The 5388-nt window shown below is 47.0% G+C and overlaps 1 pseudogene; it reads right to left on the bottom strand.

Annotated features, from left to right (window-relative positions):
- Nucleotides 1-1368: 1368 nt before the first annotated feature.
- Nucleotides 1369-2487, bottom strand: LOC136468494 (uncharacterized; annotated as a pseudogene).
- Between the last annotated feature and the right edge of the window lie 2901 nt (nucleotides 2488-5388).

The following is a 5388-nucleotide window of genomic DNA, read 5'->3' as shown; positions in this document are numbered from 1 at the left end:
GGGATGTAGCTCGTGCCAAGCTCCATGTCTGCTGCTACCGCGGCGACGTTCTCATCAGTGAACCTTGGGCCTGCAGCCATAGATGGATAGGGCTGTGCCAAGCTGAAACAATTCACAAACAATTATTCTTCAGATAACGGGTCGTTTCAAAGTCTTGGCAAGCATCATTGGCTTGAGGAATTCAGTGGACAGATAAATTATTTGGCTGTGATTATGAAAGAGAAAAGGCCTACCCCGAAGTAAATCGTCACCAGAATGAAGGTCCACCTGCACGACAGACAGTTCAACAACCGTTAGAAGAAGCTGGCAGGGGGGGACAGTGCTATTTCCAAGAGCAGAGTTACAAAGGAGCAGAAACACTTGAACAGCAACCAGATCTTTCATAAAAATTTGGTGCTACCAACCAGTCACAATCTTAGAGGTGTTTTAAAAAAGGTGGAAAAAAGGCTATACACTAGTGATTTATAAATAAAAGAAGACAATATCTGAAAAACAGGTATGTATTTATTACAGTTGAAAACTTGCATCAGAAATGTTCAGGTTCAATGGAACAGAGAGTCTGAAGACCATCTAGTTGGAGTGGGTATTCTTACAACACTATCCACTTATCATTTACGATGAAGCGTAGATAAGCCTGACCACACAAAAAGAGCTCCAAAACCCACTCTATGTGATGCTTTATGATCAGTTGCTAATATTTAACTAGTGCACAACCACAAAAACTGTTTCTGAAATCTGCTTCACAAGACATTAGACATCTACAGTGACGGCCCTTTTCCAAATAATAAATTAAAGCAAAACAGTACATCACCCAAATAATAGTCTATATAGAATGTACTACTGCAGGAAAAGATTACTGGTGAAGGGGGGAAACCAGACAGAGAGGGTGTCGCTTGCTGTGTAAGCTACTAGTTGTTGGCAGCCATCAATTGTGTACAGTAGTATAACAGAGAATGCTGTCAAACTGACTGATGGCTCAATTGTTTCCAAGAACCATGTTCAGTTCTTGCAACTGAAAAAGGACCCCATGTTTAAAACAGGTTTGTTCCATGGAAAGAGCCCTTTATTCCCTGTAAACTCAGAGTATTACAAGGGGACAGAACAAATGCCAAACTTGCTGACTGATTTCTAATTCAATCAAGCACCAAATACAAAGACTTAATCAGCTGCAGCAGCTGAGTGGCAATGCGCCTCCTTCTGTTCTTTTTTAAAACAAAAGGTTTTTAAAATGGGGAATCTTTACTCATCTTTGCATCTAATCCACAACAATCTTTGTTTTCAAAATTAGAAAAGGAAAAAAAAGGCAGAGGAAATCAAAGAAAACAGGAAGAAGTATCTAGTAGCAAATTAAGCGATTGGCCTGGTGACTTACTGAGTGTAGTAGTAGTAGAAGATGCTGCCGCCATCGGAGATGACAATGACGACGAGGAGGCTGAGGAGGACGAAGAAGGAGATGAGCCTGTAGGCGAGCAGGCCACGCCGGGTGGATGTCGCGGAGGCAGGGCCGCCACGCCTCGTCGTCGTACAGCACCCCGGGGCGCCTCCCCTTGCAGCCGGGCTCGCCGCCAACCGCGGGGCCCGAGGAGGCCGACGCCGACGACGACGCGCCGACCGGGGCGCCGGTCGGCGCCGGCGCCCTCGTGGCGCCAGATGAGGTAGCCCGCGACGGCCATGCAGGCGAGCACCCAGAGGCCGCACAGCCCCACCCGCCAGTGCAGCCAGTAGCGCAGGTCCGTGGTGTCGACCGTGGCCATGGGCTCGTACGACCGCGCCGCCGACCCGCCGCCGCCGCCGCCACCGCCACCTGTGATGAAACGCATGCCCCGCCGTTAGCTAACTAGGTAGCCGCCTCCGACTCCAGGAGCATGAACCGCGGCGCGAGCGAACGCGGCAATGGCTCTGCAGCTGCCGCTGCTGCTCCTCGGGCAGAGCAATGCGCAGACTAAAACACTGTCGAGAAAGGAGGGAGCTGGGGACACCGCGGGAGGGGCTCGTCAGATTCTTGTAGCGGAAGGAGAAGGCAATGCTAGTGGCGAGCGCGGAGGGGAGGGGAGGGCGTTAAGGTGAGGACGACAGACAGGTAGGCGACGCACGAAACCAACGCCGGCGAGCACACACGGATTGCATGCAGGGGAGGCAAGGGAGGAGTGCATTGATGGGCAACGGACGAATAAACAGCAACGGCCCCCGCCCCCGGAAGACGCCAAGGCTGGCCGGGTCACACGCCGCTCACGATCACGATCTCTCGGCAAGGTAAGCAAGGCAAGCAACCGCGCGACAGAAACGAACAGACAGGGATTGACGCGGCAGCCAGCGGTAGAACAACGAGCTCCAAGACCATGAGAGCTAGGGGGGTTAAACAAGATGGAGATGGAACGGGGAAGATGCTTGCACGCAAGAGGGGGAATGGGAAAGCTACAAAAGGTGGAGGGGGAGGCCGGAGGGATGGCCTGGGGAATGAGATGCTTTGCTTCTTCCACCTTTGGAGGGAAATCTCTCGCCCTCCCTCGGGGAGTTTATATACTCCTCGTCTACATACCGACCACACTGGCATGTGGATGGGGACACCATCTCATAATCTTCTCATGTCGTCTCTCTATCATTTGTTTATCTACTCACTCGCTGTAGGATTAGGATTAGAATTAGGGGTGTTGGTTTCTCCTCCTAAACTTTAGTAGCTGTCACATCGAATATTTGATACATACATAGAGTATTAAATGTAGACTAATTACGAAACTAAATGCTCATATTGACACTGTTTTACAAGACAAATTTTTAAGCCTAATTAGTTTATGATTTGACAATGTGGTGCCACAGTAAACATATGCTAATGATAGATTAATTAGACTTAATAATTTCGTCTCGCGAATTACTAACGGATTCTGTAATTTATTTTTTTATTAGATATCTAAACACTCCATACGATATCTCTACGTGACACCTCCTAAACTTTTTAGTCCCTGAATCCAAATAAAGAATCTCCCTTGCCACAATCAATCATGCAATGCAATGCCCCTCTCTCTCTCTGTGTGATTTGCCTGCCAGGGTGGTTGATTCCTTCGAGAGTAGAGAGAGAGTGAAGTGAGGTTTGGGGCCTTGTATAGATCGCCTCTAAATTTTAAGTTTTTTCACTCTCTCCATCACATTAATTTTTAGCTGCTTGCATGGAGCATTAAATGTAGGTAAAAAATAACTAATTATACAGTTTAGTTGGAAATCACGAGATGAATCTTTTGAGCCTAGTTGGTCCACGATTAGATAATATTTGTCAAATAAGACGAAAGTGCTACTATTCATCGGATTGAAAATATTTGCAATCTAAACGTGGCCCAGCTTGCATTGCGATTGCCATTGGATTGACCAGGGTCAGAGCCTGGGGCCCGTCTCGGCGTCTCTTTCGGCCTTTCTTTCCTCTGCTGCATCGTCCTGCATTGCACAGCATTTGCATGGCATGCGAGGGATGGAGGAGGGAGGTGACCTGGAAGGCTGGAACGGGAACCAAGGCTGCTTTTCCACCCGTCAAATCCTCGTCGGCCACACCAACAGAGCAAGGGCCAAGCACCGACGCGGTCCGTGATGACTGTGAGGTTTTCAGTTACAGTGGAGTACCGGGAGCGTCTTTTCAAACCCTTCACACTGCTGCCCTGCTGGTTTTGCGGCCACAGCTGGAGCTGGAAATTGAGGAAACAGCCAGCAATAGGGGAGGGGACAGGGGAGTGTACTACACATGGGAATTGGGAAAGGAAAAAAAAGTAACCTTTTTTTACTTTACTTTACTTGACTGAATTGTATTGACTCATTGCCTAGCTGCTCTGTGGTAATCTGGATTTCCTTCTATGGATCAAGGAAAGGCCTCTGTTTTTGCTCAAAAAAAAATCAAGAAAAAAAAAACTCTATGTTTATTATTATTTCTTTAGAGCAGTAATAACTAGTACGAGTAATTCATCAATCCAGTGGCTGCCTTTGTGTCAAAATTTGCATTTCCCTGCTTTTCACCGCAAAATCAAACAACTGTCATCTTTGTACAGTAACCACTGGTCCAACAGCAACCGACTTTTACCCATTATATATATATTCTGTGAGAGGAATCTTGGGAGAAAAGGTGATTTCTCTTCTCCAACACAACATGCACGTAGCAGAACACAAGAGAACAGGGAAGCCTTGCCGGCCAAGGCTTGGAATATCACCTTCCTTCTTCTAGATCCATGACCTACTCTATATGGAGTACTCCTCTAGCAGCAAATCAAGAGACGGAACAGATCATGCTACATTTTATATATACATCCAAAAGAGATCCAGAAAAGGGCCATGCAAGGAATGATACTGGCGTTTGACAAAGCTCTACATGAGTACACATTAGCCAGCAGGACTAGCCTAGGCTTAATCATGCAGTTTTGACGAGGAGTTTTTGTTAGCATGCAGCGTGTATACTTATATATAGCTATGTTCGTTTATACTTGTTTGGCTTATAAGCAATGCTGAAAGCATCGTTGGCTGGTTTGGTGTGAGAGAAAAATACAGTTTGTTTGGCTGAACAAGTGAACAGGCATGGGCAACGGAACGGAGAGGGCAGTTGGCGTTTGCAATACGGCGACCGGGCGACGGGCCGTGCTCGAGTGCCCAATGACTGGCTTGTCCTCTTGCATGCACGCACGCACGCTGCTGCTGAGGTGGCATCATCTCTCTCATCCATGTTCATCCCACGTCAGCACCACAGGCAGGCAAGATCGCAGCACGCAAGAACAGAAGGAGCAGAAGGCTCGCGTTTAGTTTCTGTGATTCTGTCGATGCTGCATCTGCACGATGATGATTCTCTGGATCCTCATTGCCAAGCAGATGCGTAATTAGGTAGTTGATGACTACCAATGCAAGGGGGTTGTTGAATTAAAACTACTAACTTTTTTGAATTAAGTGTGTGGTGCAATTAATCAGAAAGGGGGTAGCAAACAGAACGTACAGAGTGTGATGATGGTCATGATGAGTGGCACAGGGGAAGGCGATCTTTGTAGGGCAATGCATGTGTGTTGGGTTAAGGGGCTGGAGAGATCCTCTACGGCTGATGGCTTTATGATGGATCCCAATGTGTGTCTCATGATGCTACTATATATAATTACTACAGGATATATAGCGCTGCTCCTAGTAGTGGAATAAAAAGTGGGAAATTAAAGGGAGGGTGGGCGGTGGATTGGACACGTCACCACAGCTTAATGCATGTTTGGGTTTAGTTTGTTGACTCAACAAGAATTGTTGGTCAAGGCCAAACCACACATATTTATTTCTAGATGAGGATCATGGAAAAGATCTCCTCAAAAAAAAAGTTGTGTAGAAGTTTGAGGAATATAAAGGGAGCGTGGACTCTGATTTGCTCGGCAAAGTTCTAATTGTGAT

The sequence above is a fragment of the Miscanthus floridulus genome, chromosome 8 (genome assembly GCF_019320115.1).
Source record: "Miscanthus floridulus cultivar M001 chromosome 8, ASM1932011v1, whole genome shotgun sequence".
In the NCBI taxonomy this organism is placed as follows: Eukaryota; Viridiplantae; Streptophyta; class Magnoliopsida; order Poales; family Poaceae; genus Miscanthus; species Miscanthus floridulus.
This window is presented reverse-complemented; position numbering and strand designations above follow the sequence as displayed.